This window comes from Mya arenaria, chromosome 1 (genome assembly GCF_026914265.1).
Source record: "Mya arenaria isolate MELC-2E11 chromosome 1, ASM2691426v1".
Lineage (NCBI taxonomy): Eukaryota > Metazoa > Mollusca > Bivalvia > Myida > Myidae > Mya > Mya arenaria.
In genome coordinates, this window is record NC_069122.1 from 12,210,621 (window position 1) to 12,232,082 (window position 21,462).

Here is a 21,462-nt window from a genome sequence, read left to right on the forward strand (position 1 = left end):
GGCTTTTTAAGGTGATTAGTTTCCTCAACCACTTCGACAAACCTGTTTCCAAAATAATGTTTTGGCAGTGCTCTGTCAGGCCGCCGTTTTGTGAAAAGGTTTGTCGTGTTTAAAGAAACTAGACTTTCAATCAAACTCTGGTAAAAGACCGAATGCGTGGCTCTGTAAGCGGCCTAGACTGCGCTATGTTTCATTTAAGATGGAATGAAATATAGTAAATTATGATTGTTTAAAGTTTTCATTCGAAGCAAAATGTTGCCTTCCGACGTAGCATTTATGACGTAAGTTATCACGTGGTATGCACACACTGTTCACAAAGTATCAAAATAAACCTTGCAGATTTTAATCCAAGTGTGAAACTTCATTATTTTATCTTCATGTTTCATCATCGTGCATATTAAAATACGTTTTATCATCAATGATAGTGAAACAAGAAAAACAGTTTATCTTTTCAGATAAAACATATTCTGAACTTCAAAAAAATGATTCTTCAAAGCATCATTTCAAAAAATTTGCCTGCTTACTGATGATCTTTGAAATTGACAGAAAAAGTTCATATTCAGCCATTTAAATAATATTTTAGAATAGTATCAATTGTCATTTTAATTGTTCTTTCATTCTTACCTATACTTCGTATCGTATTTCAAAAACATCGTCTTAAACAGACACAAACAAAGTAAAAGCATATAAATATCCCCTAGCATTAACGTGTTTATATAACCAGAACAATTGCATCCAACGAACAAACACCAATAGAATTTGCCAGCAATTAAACAATGTATTTAGATTAATTGGAATCATGTTTTCCATAAATATAACTATTTAGCGTGTGTATATTATGTACAAATGAGATATAACTCAAAAGTGGACAAAACACACAGTTTCTGCACGTCACCTACGTTTTTCATCTGTTAGTAAAATTGCCTTCAAATACTTTGTTTGTTTGACACGATCGTAAAGCGACATATCCTAAATACCAATCAATTAAAATTGAGCAATACTCTGACAATTCTTAAAAAAGAAGGATTTTTTTCTCAAACCCCATAAGATAATAGTAAAAAAGAACATTTAATGAGCAGTACCAACTTTTGTCGTATTTTATTTGATTCCTCATCGGCGTCGGATAGAACCAACATTTTCAGACTGTTTTTTATAAAAATAAGCACTTTGTAGGTACTTTCCGTAGGATTTCGTACTTTCCGCGGAAAGTGCACTTTCCTCTAACTAGTCATGCTCGACTTAAATTCAGTTGATTGTAACCTTTCATTGTATGAGTTATATCCCTTTGTACAAAGTTTGCCTTTTCCTGTAAACAATATTTTGTAGGCACTGTTTAGTGATTATTACGGTAAGTAGGGTGTAAAAAAATATTAACTGAAATTACATATTTGTAACGATAAGTATGGCCAATGTGGGTCGGGAGTGTTGGTCGCAGCTATCTTAAAAAAAGATAATTGCATTTTTGTAACCAGGAAGTGAATTTCATCTACTATTTTCATTATTTTATTAAATAACTCTTATTTAAAAGGTTATCACCAAGAACCCAGATTACGTTGTTGATAGAGTAGTCTAAACATTTTGACTCAAAAACACAACAAAGTTATAATGTTGACATACTTTAAAAAAAAATATGAATGTTTACTATCCAAAATGTGATAAAATCTTCATTTGTGAAATTTGGTCAACTCCTTTTACCTCAAAACATGTCAAACAGAAAAAGATTGTTCCTTTTCAAAAGTTCCCGTTTTATTTAGTTTAACAAGGAACAATATATTTTTGAGGCTGATATCAGAATATAGCTGGGAAGAGCTGAAACTTATGCGGTTAACTTGTAGCCCAACCCATTTGTATGATTCGATTGTATGTGCTAATGGTATGTAATTCAATACTTTTGACAGAAAAGAACAATAGAACTTGATGAAACTAATAAAATAGCTGATAACTGCCGGGATCGCTTATTTAGAAAAGCAGGGACCGCTTTAACCATGACTACTTATGGGTTTTCTTATCAATCTTGGGCAAGATCTTACTTATTGATATCTGCCGGTATGGCTTGGATCGCTTTGTTGGGGGCCTTTATTATATAGATTATATAGACTGAGTCAATAAACAACCCATTTAGACAATTCCTTGAGCTTTCTAGAAAATTACATCTGAAGTTCTTATTTTAAACACCTGCTTTATTTCTTTTACTTACAACAATATTTTTAGGCATGCATTTAAAATAAACGAATCATCCATAATTGTCATATTATAACAACCAATTAATAAATCTCTTTGCTTTCTAAACTTGGTTATTAATTAAAGCGCGAAGCACACAATTTATATAGAAAAGACAATTTATCACACCAAAAATTTATATAGTGATCAAGACATGTATTAGTGTAAACAACAAGTCAACAACATTACTGTGTACTTCACACTCCATTTAGCCTTACTGTAAACAGTGCTAAACTTCAGTATATAATATACATGTTCATTATTTTAACAAATAATCAGTTATTGGACTTACTATAAAAATACGACACGATATAGTCAGGTAAACAAAAACTTACATATTTTTGATGGATATAAATCTATCTTTTATTTAAATTTATTAATGCTGTTAAGGTGTTGTATTTCTATGCAGTTTTTTGTTTGTTTTTTTCTCATTTATTTTTTACACAAAGTACAAATCAATACACATACATTAAGGCAATAATGGCATAATAACAATTCTATGTGTGTGTGTGTGTGTGTTTTAGCACCCCCCCCCCCCCACACACACACACGCTCACTCCTACACACAAACACACACGCATCCACTCACTGTGACATACACATTCTCTCAAGCTTTTTTCCCTAATGGAGTTTCGAAGCTAAGTATTGTAGTTAGTTATACATATTTAAAGGTGAGAAGGTAATAATAATCAATTATTGTAACATACTGAACCAAATACTGGTTATAATGAGTAATTCATGAAGTTATAATACGTTAAGCTAGAGAGCCAAATTTACTGTGACTATTATCTAAGGATCGAGGTTTAAAACTTGCCATTTGTTCTCATGTGTATCATATTTATAGTTTAACAGTGCGATTTGCAATTCAGTTCTGTTTCTCAATATCAAATACTGTTTGTATTTATAAGTTGAAAGTCGGTATAGTGTTTTTATATTTCATAGAAAAGAAATAAATGTCATTAACATAATTAAGAAATAACATCTCTGGCCCCAATTTCTCCCCAAGTCCCTTATTACACGATTAAGCAAAGCTCACTATTTTTGTTTTTTAATAATTTGCATAATATTTTTTTCTTTAATAAGCTTTTATACTTAAGATAGGAATTATCTTAATGGTAATCACAAGGAACCATTTGTCATTTATCAAAATTCAAATTAAGTATGTATTTTGACATTTTGAAATAAGCTACTTAAGTCAGTTAAGCTTAAGAAGTTTCGAGAAATTTGCACATGTCTGTGTATTTCCCATTTCCTTGAATACCTACACATGCTTTTTGTTTTGTCATCATAATATGTATTGATTTCGAAGCCAAATAGATATTAAGTTCGTCCCATAAAGGTTGTATCTTCTGACAGTCTTGAATCTTTTCAATTTGGCTCGTTAACGTCTTAATTTTAAAAATGACGTCAGACACGTATCCCGTGAATACTTCGGGAAAGTTTTTGACGTCACATCCGTTGTAACAATTGAGAAATAGCATGTTGCGTATCGCTACCATGCAACAGTTGCAATGGAAAAAAACACCGACGTCTGTCGTCATTTCGTGTGGAGCATCGTGCAGTGATTAAGTTTTACGTAAGTGCAGGAATGACTCCTACAGAAACGTTTAGATTTATGGAAAAAGGACCCCAATCAGGCCGGGTATAAGCTTATGGAATTTGACGTCCTTCGATATGAACGACGTCTGCAACATCCTCCATAAAGTCCAGACCTGGCTCCCATCGATTTTGCGTTGTTCCCTAGGTTAAAGGGTGAGCTTCCAGGCCGGAAGTTCGAATCGCTACAGGAACTTGCGCGGACCCATATCCGGGGATACGATCCGGTGTGGTTCAGATATGTTTTTGATAAGTTGGTAGAGAGACACCAAAAAGTGTGTGTGCGTGCGGCGAATATTTTGAAAAGGAGTAACGCTAAACGTTATTTTTGCTGTGCAAACAGCTCCGTGTTGTTCATGGTTATGTGCAATAGGGTGATGCTATTTTAGTGTATGTTGTTTGTTTCGTGTACAATTTGCAACACCACTTCCAAATAAATTTGTCTACTGTATTGTTGTATTATTTTGGTTTTAAAATAAACAGCTTCGATATCATAAGCAGAGTCCGGGAACTTTACGACTGACCCTCGTACTTAAATGTTCCACCCGGCATATACACATGCTCCCAAATGTCGATGTTGTATTGACAGAAGCCGATCTGCATCAGTTTTTCATGGGAAATCTAGTAAAATGGTAAATGGTATTTGCTACTTTAATCATTTATGAGTTACTTTGTTGGCTAATTTAAAAATTAAGTTTTAATGTGGAATCACAGTCGAATAATATATATTGCATTTGTATGAATCGTTAGTTCCCTTAACGCGTATAATTAAGGTTAGGTTATAGTTTCAAGTTTTAAGTTTATTCAATAAACTAATGTCATGCATGCATGGCAAAATGAGCATTGCAGTGAACATATTAAACACATAAAGGGTAAACACTTTAAAGATTATAAGTATCTTCCATGGCCGAGAGTGTAAGATAGGTTCATTCCGACCCGAGCGTAGTGTGTTTTGCTAAAACGAGGTTTACCGTGTTTCCGCGAAACACCCTGCGCGAGGGTCAGGATGAACCTATCTTGCACGAGCGGCTATGGTAGATGCTTTTTATCCCACCTCAGTTAAACAAAATTAAAAAAAATGTATTTTTTGTTGGAACTCATTTGTGCTTAGTGAAAATAATTGCGTATGGATATGCTATAATTCGTGGTTGTCATGGATATTCGCGCAGTGTGTCACCATAAAACAGTTTTCACGCACCTTTCAAGAAATAATGCTTCACTCTCCTTAAAACTATTTAAAGACCGATTTGACTATTAACATACTCATTCGGTAAACCTCGTTTCCGCAAAACACACTACGCTCGGGACGGAATGAACCTATCTTACTATTTAAAGACCGATTTGACTATTAACATACTCTGAATGAGTATGTTTATATAGTCAAATCGGTCTTTAAATAGTTCTAAGGAGAGTGAAGCATTATTTCTTGAAAGGTGCGTGAAAACTGTTTTACTACTTTTTTTCAAGAATAACTGCTTCTGACTATATATGTACCAGTATTTGAAACATGGTTGTCATTTGTGTTTTATTATCATGTACTAATAAAATGAAGAAATTGACTTCACGAGTTGTGTATTGTCTCAATCTATATAATAAAGGATCCGGCCAAAGCGGTCAAAGTGATACCGGCAGTTATCAAAACAATAAGCTATGATACCGACCTGGATAAAAAACAACGACAACTCAATAAGCAGTCATGGTTACAGCGGTTCTGGTTTTTCTGATTAAGTGATCTCGGCAGGTATCAGCTAATGTCTCGTCCACAGCATTCCTGGATTTTCTCATTAAAGTCGATACGGGCAGTAAATAAGCGAAAGTTCTGGGCACAGCGGTCTCGACTTTTTTTCCAAGTTATCCCGCTTTTTGTTTGTTTGAAGTCACGGCGTTCTCAAAGATTGTCCCGGTTAAATTAATCTAATAAAGAATCGTAACGTTTTGAAGCCGAACATAAATACAACATTATTGTGTAAAGAATACAAAAAGATACATTTTTAGGACAGAATATGTTCGTTCATAGTCCATGGAATACCATCCCCGACATACAATGTCTATGGTCATTTTCTGTAATAAGTTTTCGTTTTTTTTTTCTAATAGGTTTAATTACATAATTTAACAATAACTATAGTGTTAAAATGCAATGACATTATGCGATTATAACATATGCAGTTAAATCATTTGTGTGTTTATAATATGTTTATTGAAAGGATTTTTCCATTTCAAATCATTTGTACCAACCCGGACATACCCGTGCAGAAATAACCAAGACATTCCTGAGAATTTCCTGGGAATTTCCTGAGAAAAAATCCTGAGAAAATCCCAGGAAATTCCTGGTTTCCTGGTCCCCAGGCACGGTATTGGAACAGAGATTTTCCAGGAACTCCAGGATTGAAATTTTATCAAAAAAATCCTGGGTCCAGGATTTTCTCAGGAATTACCCCGGATCTCAGGAAATTCCTGAGAATTTCTGGAGACCAGGAACTTCCTGAGAATTTCTTGGGACCAGGAAATTCCTGTGAAATTCTTGAGGACCAGGAATTTCTTTTGAGAGGGTTGTTTTTTTCTTGTCCAAGAAAAATACAGGACCATATTTTATCCATAGTGTCATTAAAAGTAAACCACAAGTTTAATTTCATTCCACTTCTTATTGATTTACTATTTACAAACAAACGATGATTTCAATTTTGTTATTCGCTGGGAAAGTTCCTTTGGCATATGATCTCAAGGCATAAGCCAGTCTCAATTTAGATGACACTTGTGTTCACACCAAACCTTTTGTGCACCATATCTGAAAAAAGTATGATATTTTTTATATTTTATAATTTCTTTAAATAGGCCACATCAGGTTAGAGCAATTGGTCAACCGTCATTGATAGATTCTACATTAAATTTCATGTATGTTATGTCCAATTCAATTTATGCAGATAAATGAAAGGTAATGACTTAAAACAAAGGTTTATACTACATAATTATTTACATAAAAAGGGTTCCTAGAATTCAATATTAACGATATTAATGCTCAAACTTTGATAGTGATAAACTGCATTTAACATGCTTTCATAAACTTTCAATTTGCAATTGCCTTAAAGTGTTGTCCTAATATGCTTATTGCCATGATCTATAATAGCTACGTAATTACATCAGGAATGTAATGGTTATTATATAATTAAAATTTTACTTTATGCTTCACATTCATATTTATAAAAATAAAATAAAGTTTAAAAACTAAAATAAATTATAGATATTCATCAACCTACCATGTGGTTGAGCAGGGATTGCCATTAATGTTCTTGAGCTTTCCAACTTTCCCATCAAAACTTGTTTGGTCACAGGATCCTCATCTTTATACCACAGACACAACATTGGTCATCTATAGTATCAAAACAATAAGATAATGCACATACGTGCACACCCACATGATCATCAATGATAAATTAATTATTATATATAAGCTCAATTGTAAAATTGTAAAACTAATATAAAGAAGAGAATATAAAGTTAAATGCAGCTTATACTTTCATGTAATAGCACCTGTGCATATATATTTATATAATTACACACAATGTTTTACAGTCATGAGGCTTCAGAACATCTCAACATTGTGTTAATGGATGTAAAAGAGAGCATAACACAGATTATGTTTAAACAAGCTGTCAGATAAAGAATTGCAAACACATTAACTTAATCACTTACCATATTGTATTTATGTTCTTTGTTTAAAAGTTACATGTTGAAACTGTTTTTACCTTTTAAATGATTAGAAAAAAGATTCATCCATCCAAAATATGAAAAGCTTCAGAAACCACCATGTTTACTTTCTTTTTTACACACATTCACTTTTTATTTTGTCACGGTAACGTATCGTTACAACAGACATGTAATAACATATACAGGCAATTGGGTAAACAACATGACGGAAAATAACAATTGAGGCAATTTTACCACCGGGTTCAGTGACAAATCGCTAACAGGCATGATAAAGGAAATCAATGTAATACAAAGTTTTACAGCTTAAGAAGTTTGCATGTATACTACTCGTTGATCTGCTAACGTTGATCTAAAACAAGTCCCTTAAACTTGCGTCGGGATATTTTATGAATGGAAATTCGCCTCGTTTCATTGGCTAACGGTACAAAAAGCACGTGCAGAAATTTATGAATGGTGTAAATTGCTACAAATTTAATATGAGATGATATAGATTTAACTAGTTATGAATAATGGACTTTGTTGAGATAATGATCGCTGCATGATTTGGAATATAAGCCTGGAGTTAAGAAGAAGTAGAGTAATTAATAATTGATATTTCACGTGATTCATCAAATATCTGGTGAACTTTGACAGATTACGAGAGTTTTTTTATTACTTGTATTTAGGAGCTCGCTAGACTTTATCATATTTGGATGCTGCCAATAATATCGTGAAATGAAGATTTTTCTTTGAACCTGGAAAATTTTGCACGTTAATATGTAATGGTAGCTGTCGCCAATGTCTGACTGACAGAGCGGACACCGCCTGTGCCCGTATTCTATTCCTTGCCATGCTAAAGTTTCAACTGGAAATTTAAAGTTACATGATCTAAGTTTGTATAAATTTAAAGCATGATTAAGTGGAATGATAGATCAATATTTCTCTAGTGTAATCGTTTGCTTAAAGCTATTATAAAACATTCCTTTATTAGACGATCTCATTTTTTCGTGCCAAAATTGTAAGTACTGGTCTTTTAATATTTTCGTTATACTATAACTTGTGAACTTAACATTTACGTTTATTTGATTTTCGAACAAATTTGAATTACCAGTGGAGTCAAAAATATACTTTATATAATTAAGCCATTTAAAATTTAGGTTACTTTGTCGCATCGAGCGGTAAACAATTGATGCATATAAGTCCTCAAATAGTACTAGTTTGCTCCAATTGATAAGCAATCACTCTTTTTTGAATTGTAATTTTAATCGGTTCTCTGCCAAGCTCGCCATATAACATATACTGCAGGTGAACTCAATAGTATGATCAAATAGTTTAAGTTAGAGATCAATTGGTAAGTCAAGTTTATTAATTCATCTGTATAGGAAATGAAGAGCCTTTTTTTTGCTTGTTGGGCTAAATGTTCTTTGGCTTTATTAAATTTCCCAGTTGGGCTAAATACCATAATTCCTAAATACTTATAGTTATCAACGATTTCTAGTTCTTCGTTGTTCAGTGTAAATCTATAATGTCTCCACGATCTTCTGTTCGTACAATTGTATCATCGGCGTACAACAGGACAAGAATATTTAAATAGTTCGTTAAATCTTCTATTAAATACTCAATCGTTACTCCATCATTATTTCTAGTATCCAGAAATTCGTACAAATCATTTAGGTAATAGGAGAAAAGTATTGGAGAAAGATTTTCTCCTTGGCGTAAGCCTACAAGAAAATGTTGCGGAGCTATTTCCATTTAGTTGAACACAAGATTTGATGTTCGAGTACATATTTCGCACAATTCTAAGAATCTTGCCGTCTATGCCCATTGAAATTAATTTTTGGAATAATTCAATTCTAGGGATGAAGTCAAAACAACGTTTGAAATCGACGTACCCTACAAAGAGCTTTTGTTTCTGTAATCTTCATAATTCGGTTAAAAAGTGTAAGGTAAAATATGGTCCGAGGTGGAATGATTTTTCCGAAAACCTGCTTGATTTTCAGAAATAATTCTGTACTTATCCGAGAATTTAGTTAACCGTTCGTTAAGCACAGCTGTAAATAATTTTTCTAAGCAACTTAAAATTGTTATCGGACGATAATTTTCAGGGGATTTTGTTGATCCCTTTTGCTTGTAAATTGGTATAATGTAACCTTCTGCCCATGATTTCGGAAAAAATCCGGTATTAAGAATGCAATTAAAAAATTGTACGTATATAGGTAAAAGTATTTGTTTAATTGACTTTATATATTCGTTACATTTATTATCAGATGGACTAGAAGCTTTGCCACTATTGCATTTATTAATCATCTTTTCGATTTCTAAGGAAGTTAAAGGTGAATTTAGTGTCTCTTCGTCATTATCAATATTAATGGTTATGATATTTGTGTTTTCGGCACCTTAAGTGGTGTTAAGATTTTTGAAAAAAATCTTGAAAATCCTCAATACTAGGAGTTTCGCCATTAACTTTCTTTTCAATGTTTTTAAGGTAAGACCAGTATGTTTTTGGCTGGGATTTCAGCATATTCCTTAAGGTTTTGGCCTTATTAAATTTGTATTGCCTAACATAGAAATTCATCGTACGTTTATAATCTTTACTTTTACGGTTGAGTAACATTCTATTATTCTCCGATTTATATCAATATTATATTGCCTTTTTGCTCGGTTGTAAACAACTCGTTTGTTCCTACACTGAGGCCCGATCCAGGGTTTGTTAGTCTTAGCCGTATAATAATTGCTATTATTATTATTATTATTATTAGAGCTTTTACGTTTGGCGGCAAAAGTATTTGTGCCTGCTTCGCTAAAAAGATCGGCGAATGTGCTTGCTATGCTATCTGTAATATTTTGCTTTTCTTCACTGTTTTCAAACGGATCTAGTTGTGATTGCAAAAGTTCTATTTTTCCGTTATTCATTTTATTTACAAATTTGCGTGTGTTTTCTTCATTCCACGTATGTTTTTGATTAGAGGATATAATTTTATCACCAGGCTGGTTATTTGCAGCAGTATATAGTGCCACAGTTAAAGATACTAGTGCATGACCATCGGAATAAAGTGGGTCTAAATCATGTATTTCAAATTGGAATATGTTTGCCAAAAAAAGAGGCGAGCTTATGAAGTAATCTATAACGGAATTTGGCGTATAGGTACTTTTGCCTATGCCCTTATCCCTTCCAAACCTACCATTTAAGATGAATAAAATTATTTTTGCATATTTGCAAAAAAGTTGTACCGATTGTGTTCATTTTGGTATCAACAGATGAGCGATTCAGCGTTTACTTATTTAAATCAAGTCTTCGTACTTGATTAAAATAATCTAAGATTTTGTTAAAATCATCGCTTTCAACAAAATCCTTTGCTTTTGAAGTGTGACCATTAGTGTCACCACATAGCATAACATTGTCATGGTTATTACACATATCAATAATTTCATTTTCAAAAATAAGCATTTCATCATGGCTCCATATATTTGAATTTCCTACACAAATGAATGAACCTGATGCTGATTGGCTCAGATAAATCTCTGCCGGAAGCTTTCTGCCTGACCTTTCAATGGGCTGATAAGCCCAAGATGTGAAACACCTGGACTCTTGAAGAGCGAAAAAATTCTTGAACACGAGCAATAATAAACCTTTCAACAGTATACTTTCTGTTCATTTTAATATAAATGTTAATTGTCATAAATGTATGAAAGAACAAAATATATCATGATTTTATTTAAGAATAATACAATAAAAACAGTTACATGTAATAAATTTTATAAATATATATATTATAGTTTGAAATGATTTTGACAGTATTCTAAATTAGTTATTAGTTATATATTAATATTAATTGTCTTCATTAGAATGAAGATTAACTTATTCTGAACAAAACCTTCTTTTTGAATTATGCCTAGATGCAGGAAAAACAGAAATTTAACTTTTGAATGTTTCCTAGCTACCAGGATAAACAAGGAATTTTGTTTTGATGCTGAAGTTTTGAGAATTTAACTAAATTCCTGACTTTCAGGATAGTTTGAATGTAAAATTCCTGGTGTTGACTGATAAATTCCAGGTTATCTTATTTGCTAAATGAAAAGTCCAGGAGTATCTTGGAATTGTCCTGGTCCTTGTCTCTGGGTAACTAAAAATTCCTGGCGTGCCTGGAATACCAGGATACCTGCTCCAGGAATCATGAGATTATCAGGAAATTCCCAGGATTTTGGGAAGACCAGGATAAATTTCTGCACAGGCTTTAAATAAATGCAAGGATAAATCCGATATCGAACTTTGGGTCCTGGGTCCGGGAACTAGTTGGTTGAGACAGATAAACGCTGAAATATCTTTCCGCTGGGTATCCTTAGCGCTAGGATCTTGACCAGGAAAACTGAAAGTGGTGTATGGACGCTTGGAGTCGCCAAAATAAAAATTGTCAAATTATCTGTAGCGGATATTTATATGGACTACACTCTAACATTGACTTTCTTTTTCATCAAGCGCTTTAAAGCTGCACTCTCACAGATTGAACGTTTTGACAACTTTTTTATTTTTTTCTCTTGGAACGAGCCAATTTTTGCGAAAATGCATGGAAACCAGTTTTATAACACTGCTGACAAAAAAATGAATCGCAGATTTTTACATTTAAGTTTGAAAAATGATGTTTTAAGTAACGGTTTAAGCCATAACACATTAAGTTTCGAACGGAAATATGATAATCTATGATCTGATTTTTTGTCAGCAATCTTATATCATTGGTTTGCAGATATTTATGCAAACTCTTGCTCTTTCCTAGACAAAAAATAAAAAAGTTGTAAAAATGGTAAATCTGTGAGAGTGCAGCCTTAAAGCAAGACTCTTAATTATATGTTTCAGGTCAAAATGAAATGAAAATGACCTCATTCAATCATGGGTATAAAGATGATAACAATGACAACGTTGATGCTAATTCAAACACTGTACAGATTGAACCACCAGCAAATATAACTCAGTGTCTGACACATTTATTCTGGGTTACCGGATATTTGGGCTCCCGGAGTTTCATTTCCGAAATCTATCATAAGATTCCAGGTTCATATCTTTACTACTATAAATAGTTTTTAAAACTACATGCTGGAAAAATCTCGAGGAAAACTACAGATGATCTGATTCAATAATTTTATAATGATTTATCTTGTTGTCTTCTCCCCTTCCAAATATTGCATGATGCTCATAATATTGCTGTTAAGTCGAGGACAAATATAGTTTAATGATCAATTCTGACTCTGATAAACAATATTTTAATGAATGTTCGAGTAAAACAGGACTTCTGCACATTCTATTTTTTCGGTAAACCAAAGCATCCATGTCAAAATCCAATATAAACCAGCGGTGTTTACATGTACAAGATGGCTCATAACTTTGGCTTAAATAAATTTTGAGCTTTGCTCCATAGTCGAGTGAAACCAACAAACAAGCGTGGCGTCTATACATTTGTTCCATATAAAAAGAAATGGCGATTTTTAAAAAAGCGCATTCTGAAAGCTAGCGAAAATATGTTTACATTATTTACCTTCACACAGTTGATGCAAAACTCATTTTACATTTACGTATATGCAGGTTTTGTAAGAATAATATCATTATTTATAAAAGTACAGCATGAAAACAAATCACCGCAGCAGTAGTTTTACACAAATAGTGCGTTTGAAATTGAATGAACACTTCACTAATTGTACTGTTTTGTTATATACAGAACGTCACACCACCTTATTTTATAGTTTTATACATTGTTACACAGTGAGAAGTTGACTGTGGAGACAGATAGATGTTTGAGCACCAGCAGTCTATGCGAAAGACCAAGATTGTTTACAGGGGTCATCGGGTTAAAAGTCAAGGCCACAGTGACCTTTTATGGTAAAAGGAGTTTAAAGCTTGTCCGAGTGATAACTTAACAATGCCTAGACATATGGTCATCAAATATGGCTTGGTCTGACCAGTAGATGACCCCTTTGGATTTTAGGGGTCATCGAAACAAAGGACAAGGTCACAGTGACCTTGTATAAAAGGTTGTCCGAGTGATAACTCGACAATGCCAGTGCACCCATGGCCCTCAAACTTGCATTGACAGTTGGGCCTGATCAGTAGATCACCTCGATAGATTTTGGTGGTCATTGGGCCAAAGGTCACAGTGACCTTTAATGCGAAAAGGTTTACAAAGCTTCTGCCAGTGATATCTGAACAATGCCTGGACCTATGATCATCAAACTTAAAACGAAGGCTGGGCCTGACCAGTATATGACCCTATTGATTTAAGGACTCATTGGGTCAAAAGTCAAGGTCACAGTGACCTTGAATGCGAACATGTGGTTCGAGTGATAACTCGACAATGCCTGCACCCATATGGCCCTCAAACTTGACTTTGGGATTGGGCCTGACCTGTAGATGACCCCTGTTGATGTGTGTGATAACTTGATAAAGCCTGTACCCATTTCACTCAAACTTGACATTTAGGTTTTGGGTGACCAGTTCATGACTCTTATGTTTTTAAGGTCATAGACTCAAAGGTCATGGTCATAACTCATTTCATCATTAAAATTGTGTCATATTTACTTTTTCCCTGCTGCTAAGAAGATACATTTTTACCTGCAAATATCAGTCATTATCATTATCTGAACATGATTAAAAACTTTACCTACTTTCCTCACACTTTAAATGGTCATATTCTCAAAACTGCCTCAAAGGCATCCAATGTCAATGACAAATCAGCTGTCATTTCGGTCCATGCAAATTTCATTCAGTTGTCCAAATAATCCTGACAACATGGCACTCAGGGGGGGGGGGGGGGGGCATAACAAATCTTGTTATGTTATAATTTTAATGTTTAAATGGTATACCGGTGGTAGTTACTCTTGATGTGACATTTTGAATTATTATATTGAACAAGCTATATAGTGACATATTTGAATTTAGAGCTGTAAATTATCAACGAAGTATTTATATTGTAAATGCATTTACATTAGAGGTCATTCAAACCAGGGTCCCTTAAGCTCGATTTAAAAAAGAAACGATTGCAATATAATTATTTTATTTTCTTACAGATGGCGCACAGTGACAAAAACGACAATACTGCAGTTTGCTGGCAGTACTCAGATGAGTTTTCAGAGACAAATCTTCACTTACTTGAAAACGACATTCTCAGTGACATATCATTCGCTGCTGGAGAGGAAAAAACGATAATCCGTGCCCACAAGATGATCCTAGCCAGCAGGAGCCCTGTTTTCTTTGCAATGTTTTGCGGGTTACTTAAAGAAACTTCAACTGTAGTGGACATACCTGATATCAAACCTGATATCTTTACACTATTTTTGAAGTATGTATATCTTTTGTATCCTTACTCGGATTATTTTGCAAACTTTTATGCCAGATATGTCATTCAAATGAATATATATATATTTGTGTGAGTGTCATCTGTTTGCATAGGCGAACAGGTTAAAAAAAAAGTATAAAATCAGACATATCTTTTTTTGAATAAATCTGTGTTAAACAAAATAGTTAAAAATCAATATAAACCTGCCAGAAACATGTCAATATGGACAATTATGGTTTAAGTTGACAACTTACTGTATACTTTATATTGTTTTGTTAACTATTCTGTTATGTCACTGTTTTTCTTAGATTGAAAAGGAATATTTTACAGGTATTTATATACAAGATCATGTGACACGAATGAAAACACAGTGACATCTTTGCTGTACTGTGCGAGGAAATATGATGTTCCGTCACTGCAAAAGATCTGTAGGGATTTCCTCAGAAAAGCCATAAATCCTGTGAATGTGTGTACCGTTCTAGAGGAGTCATTACTCTTTCAAGAAGACCAACTTAAAGAGGAGTGTATTAGTTTTATTTCTCAGAATACAATCGCCGTGCTCAAGACAAGATCATTTAAAAACCGTCGAATGCCGTTAAACTACTTCTTAAAGACGATGCACTGAACTGCAAGGAAATCCATATTTATTCTGCATTGAAGGAATGGGGTGTATGTGCTTGCCATCGAAAGGGAAAAATTATTCCGTCTGCTGAAAGTATACGAGACGAAATCGGTGATCTGATCAAATTGATTCGATTTCCAACAATGAGTGTGGAAGATTTTTCTAAATATGTTGCGAAAGACTTAGTTTTAACACCAGAGGAAAAGCTGGCTTCCTATCAAGACATTGTTCTTGGCGAAAAGGTATCTGGATATCCAAACACACCTAGACAAGAACCTACGACTCTGTGTAGGGTTATGAGATTCCGTTCCATCACAACTCGGAACAGGTCAAAAGAATTCCAATATGATTGCATTGGTTTTACTGTTTCAGGAACATGTACACTTGGTGGAGCGATGTTCTTTCGCCCAGCTACTTCAGGGATGGTCACTGGCAAGTTAATTGTGAGAGAAAATAAAGATAAAGTGTTACTTGCATCAGATGTATCCATTGACTTTAAAATAGGAATGACCACGTTCGACCATTTATTCTCACCAATACTATTGGAACCTGGGAAAATATACTACATTTTGCATAAAGGTAAAATGACTGGCCAGTGTGTAAAATCATACTGTGGAACAGATCCAGAACCAGCTGTTGATGCAGGTAATGTTCGAATACAGTTTAAAAATGTCAATTACAGCACAAACAATACGACAGTGTCTACTGGCGAGTTCTTAGGACTGTTTATCGGAGTGAAAGCTAAATCAGGTTTAGGTACTCTGAATTGAATTCCTTCGTCTTCAGAAAGAGTTTGGATCCCTAATCATAGCAGTACTTTGGGTTTACCTATTAATTTATTATCATTTGTTTTATTCTTAAAGGGACTGTACACCAAAACGTTCTTTTCTGTAACGAATCTTAGGACAATTATTTAATAAAATGTTTTACTCTTTAATATCATAATTGTAAAAAAATACCAAAATGTAAGAAGAAAAAAAAATGAATCGGGGGCCAGATTCGAAAAGGGGTCGACAAAATTGCAGTGCAGTGTTGTATCCACTGTGCTACGAAGGCTTACTCTAAACGGTTGTAATATTTAAGCTATATACCTAACTTGGTAATATCACGTGATAACATCGACTAGCCAATCACGCATAAGGAATGGATTCTACTAGGTGTACATACCTAGTAATCTTTATAAATGGAAAAATACGAAAAAACTGCGAAAAATAAATAAATTGTAAACTATGCATTGTACACATCAAAACCAAGTTTATGTCAGTTTTCGACAATTTTCTTTTTTTTTTCACTATTTTATCATACGGTTTACAGCCCCTTTAAGTTTTCTTCAAGTTGATGCATACTTTGATAAGATTTACCATTAACGGTTTTACCGGTTTGACTTAATTCGGGATTATTAGGATAAGAGTGAGGATGCGCACACACACAAACTTTTAACTCCGAGTAAAGTAACGTTTTAGACCGTTCCAGGGCGATACCTAACAATCCTTGATGTTAACACCCCTTATTTTATATATTATATAGGTAGTGTGTTGTTTGTAGAGTTTTGTGTTGTTGTGCCATGTTTTTGGTTTGTGATCTTTTGTTTTTGTGTTATATGTCTTTGGCATTGACCCTGTGCCATTAAACGGTGTTTTTGTTTAAACCTTTGACTTAACTGCACTTGTTTCTGTATTTCATTTCACAAATATGTTGACAATTAATTCACATTGTGGTTAAAGCCAAAGTGTTGATTTGTATTTAAAAAAAAAAAACATTGATGAAAGAAAAAAAAATACCTAGTTGATACTAATATTATGAACGTTCCTTCTGTCATAATTTTAAGAATTTACATGTTTTTAAGGGTAAGATTAAAGTTACGTGACTCTTAAAGGTGAAAATTGTAATTTTGGTATCTTACTTAACCTGTTTCTGTTTTTAACGTTACGGATGTTTGAATAGTGAACTTTTTAAATAATCAAAAGATTATTTGTTTCAGGGAATCACAATTTTAAATTCAATAAATTTGTTTATCAAAAATTACGATTTTCGATCAATTTTGGTAATTGAACTTGTGCTTTTATAACAGTTTGTCTGTTAAAATCTTTTCAAATACTGCCTTATTTGTGTATGTGCTATATTAATTTCCCACCGAAAGGCAAAGTCGGTAAAGTAATGGCAAGCGTGTGTGTGCGCGCGTGTCAGGGCAATCATGTCCGTAGCATAACGTGAATAGTCTTTTGAGGTATTGACTTTAAACTTCATATACAGATAGATCTGTTAATTTTCTAATTTATATTTTGTCCGGAGCATAACTCAAAAAGTCTTTGAGGGATAATCTTTAAACTTCAAATATAGATAAATCTTATTGAGGAGAAGTGCAGTGCCCGGGAACCATAAGTTAAAATCTGTCTGTAGTATGCTATTTATTGTCCTTTGTTAATTTCCATACTTATTATTTGACCGGAGCATAACTTATATATTCTATATTCTATAAGGGAGATGTGCAGGACGCAGGTACCATAATGTAGCTGTAGTTTTTTTAGCAAAGGCCCTTTGTTAGTTTTCATTCTATATCTGGCTTCAGTATTTTTATTCATCTTCATACACATTGTTTTCTCCGGATCATAACGCAAAAAGTGTTTAGGTATTGTCTTTAAACTTCGTATACAGATATAACTCATTAAGCAAAAGGTCACTACACATGAACAATAACTTTGGCTGCAGTATTGTTCTAGTTATTTCCCTTTCTTAAATTCCTTACTTACTTTTTGATCTGATGAACTTGAAAAGGCTTTGAGGTATTGACCTCAGACTTCATGTGCACATCTCGTTAAGGAATGGTTCAGTATGCTTTATGCATTGCTCCTTGTTATCTTACATACACATTTGTTTGTCCGGATCATAGCTCAAAGAGTGTTTGAGGTATTGACTTCAGTCTTCATTTATAAATTATCTCATTGAGGAGAAATGCTGTTAAGCAAAGAAAACATTGGTTCTGGGTTCATATTGTTTAAGATTATGCCCCTGGTTATTTTTTTTATACCTGCTTAGCATATTTTTAAAAGTCATGTATTTACTTCAAACTTGCTATACCGATAGATCGAATTTAGAAGGAGTGCAGTGCATAGAAACCACAACTCTGGCTGCAGTATTTTTTTGTATTAATTATTGCCCTCTGTTTATTCATACTAATACTTGTCCGGATCCTAACTCAACATGTCTTTGCGGTATTTTGACCTTTTTATACAGATAGATCTCATAAAGGAGGAGTGCTTGCTTGATTGTATGAGTGATTGCCCTTTTCCTTTACATAACTATTTTTTGGTCCGGAGCATAACTTGTATGTCTTTGAGGTAATGCCTTCAAACTTCATAAACTCACGTGACACGAATGAAACTCTGGCTGATGGTGTTTAAGATAATGACTTTAAACTTCTGATACAGATAGATCAGATCGATAGGAGAATTACAGTGCAAAGAAATCATGAATGTAGCTGCAGAAGATTTTAGCTCGACTATTAAAAGAATAAGGAGAGCTATCCTAGTCGCCCGAGCGTCGGCGTCGGCGTAACCACTTATGTTAAAGTTTGCGTACCACCTGAAATATTTCCAAAGTCCATTGACATATGGCTTTGAAACTTTGCACACTTGTTCACCATCATGCCCCCCAGCCTGTACACAGGAGGAGGTAACTCTATCAAACATTTTGACAAAATTATGCCTCTTTTTCTACTTAGAATTTACCTTAAAGTTTGCGTACCACCTCAAATATTTTTAAAGTCCATTGACTTCTGGCTTTGAAACTTTGCACACTTGTTTACCATCATGCCCCCAGCCTGTACACAGTAGGAGGTAACTCTATCAAGAATTTTGACAAAATTATGCCCCTTTTTCGACTTAGAATTTACGTTAAAGTTTGCGTACCACCTCAAATAATTTCCAATTCAATTTATATAAATATCTCAGCACATCATGTATTGCATTGAAATCAAATCTAACGGTGATCCATGCATGTTTCGCCAAAACTTTTCAATCCATACACCGAAAAGCAGCGGAATAGTCGAGCGCGCTGTCTCTGTGACAGCTCTTGTAAGTAATTGCTCTTTATGAATTTTCATACTGATTTTTGTCCGGAGCATAACTTGATAAGATTTTAAATTATTGTAGATTATGCTTTCTACTGTGAACAATAATATGTTTTAAGCAAAACATGTCGTATAATATCCATAACATATTATACGTTACTTAAACATGTGTGTTTCTCATTCCAAATAACCCATGTTTTTTTGTAAAACGTTCTTAAGTGTGAATTGTACGCCTTTTTTAATGTTGGGCTAGCTGGAAACCCTTTGAGCATTAAAATAGCAATACTTAAACTTATTGTTTTCATGGTTAATATTTTAGCTGCAACTTATTCATTTCTTTTCATGAATGTTATACAAATTCAATTTATTAAAAATGATGAAACAAATGTAATGAACATACATAATAAAAGAAAATATATGTTTGTAGCAGTTATACCTCCTGATACTATAAACGCAGGTGATTAATGTTGTATCATGTAAATTGTACTCTTGGCAACTAACCAGATATGATATTTTGTCTGTAAATCTTGTATTTGGTGATTTATAGATTTTTTCCGAGTACTCGAGTAGTGATTTGGTACTCGAGTACTCGGACGTTCGATCGAGTACTCGAGTACTCGGGTACTCGTTGCCATCCCTAGTTGTATGACAATGACATCAATATTGTTTTGTACTCATGTTGATATGTTTAAAATATGCTTAGATTGTTTAATGTCATTCAGCTTATTTTTGCTTTCGGTAATTTAAATTTCGGAGCATATATCAAAGCATTAATATATTTCAGAAGTGTTGCATTTATTAAGGCGAAAATGTCATGAAATGCTATAATATATTAATATTGTATTAATAAAAATATCAGTAAAACATGATAATTATTATAACACATAAAAATAAGATTCGTGTCTAAATTCAAATCGGAATGTTGCATTTTATAACAGTAATCTGTAATTTGTCCTTTTCGTCGAACCATATCAAATAAAAACAAAACATTGAGGCATCTTTATGAACATTTTCTAGTATTGTGACGAATTTTTCATATAATTCCCCCCGTTTACAAATGTGAAATAATTGCAATCTCTTCATTTTCTTAATCGCGTGAACAACTTTGACAACACAAGGAGATAGTTGTTTAAGCAAAAGCGCAATGCAACTATTCACCATGAGATTAAGTCATATTACTATAATACCGAACTAAATCAAAAGAGCGGTTTCCGCTATAACAGTTAGCCCATATAAAGAGATGGAAACATTCAAGCTCTTCCTACAGAAAGTTAACTTGGTTCTTAAAACATAGCATTGAAAAAACGCTCTGCAGAATTCTAGACACCGAAACGTTCAAAGCGCTCAAAGCTAACTTACTTGTTCACTTAAGTAAAACATCCCCGAAAATGTAGGTATTGTCAATTCGCCACGAGAAGGCAGGGATAATATCTAAAAGGAAACTCTTAGCACGTTTACATATATTGTTTGTTTAATATCGATTTATTAATGGTTACATGTAGCAGAGTATTGGTACTTGGACTAAAGCATTGATTGAAATTATCAGATTCGAGACGTATCGAAAGTGGGCGTGTACCTGTAGTGTCTTTTGTGTTATAAGGGCTTTTTAATATATCAAATAAATTAAGTTAACAGTTATTGTCTAGCTTTGTCGTCGTCAAAATTGTCGTCATAAATGTCGGCCGTACCTACCATACGTTTAAGATAATGACATGAAACTTCAAGTGATATTGGCATTATCAGTAATACATGAGCCTTTTACAACAATATTTAAATGTGCGGAGCGCTCAAAGCTAGCTTACTTGTTCACTTAAGCAAAGCATCCCCGAACATATTATGGCGATATGAAATAAAGTAAGTGTGATAGAAATAAATGTGGTATTGTCAATTCGCCACTGGTATACAGGGATAATACCTAAAAGGAAACTCTTAGCACATTTACATATTTT

General features: G+C 33.6%; 1 long non-coding RNA gene across 1 annotated transcript; it reads left to right on the top strand.

Annotated features, from left to right (window-relative positions):
• The first annotated feature begins 1,287 nt into the window (after positions 1 to 1,287).
• LOC128213040 (uncharacterized) lies at positions 1,288 to 20,426 on the top strand. Its single transcript, XR_008257673.1, has 3 exons — positions 1,288 to 1,348; positions 14,554 to 14,825; positions 15,153 to 20,426. It is a non-coding gene; the product is annotated as an uncharacterized LOC128213040 (long non-coding RNA).
• Positions 20,427 to 21,462: the final 1,036 nt, after the last annotated feature.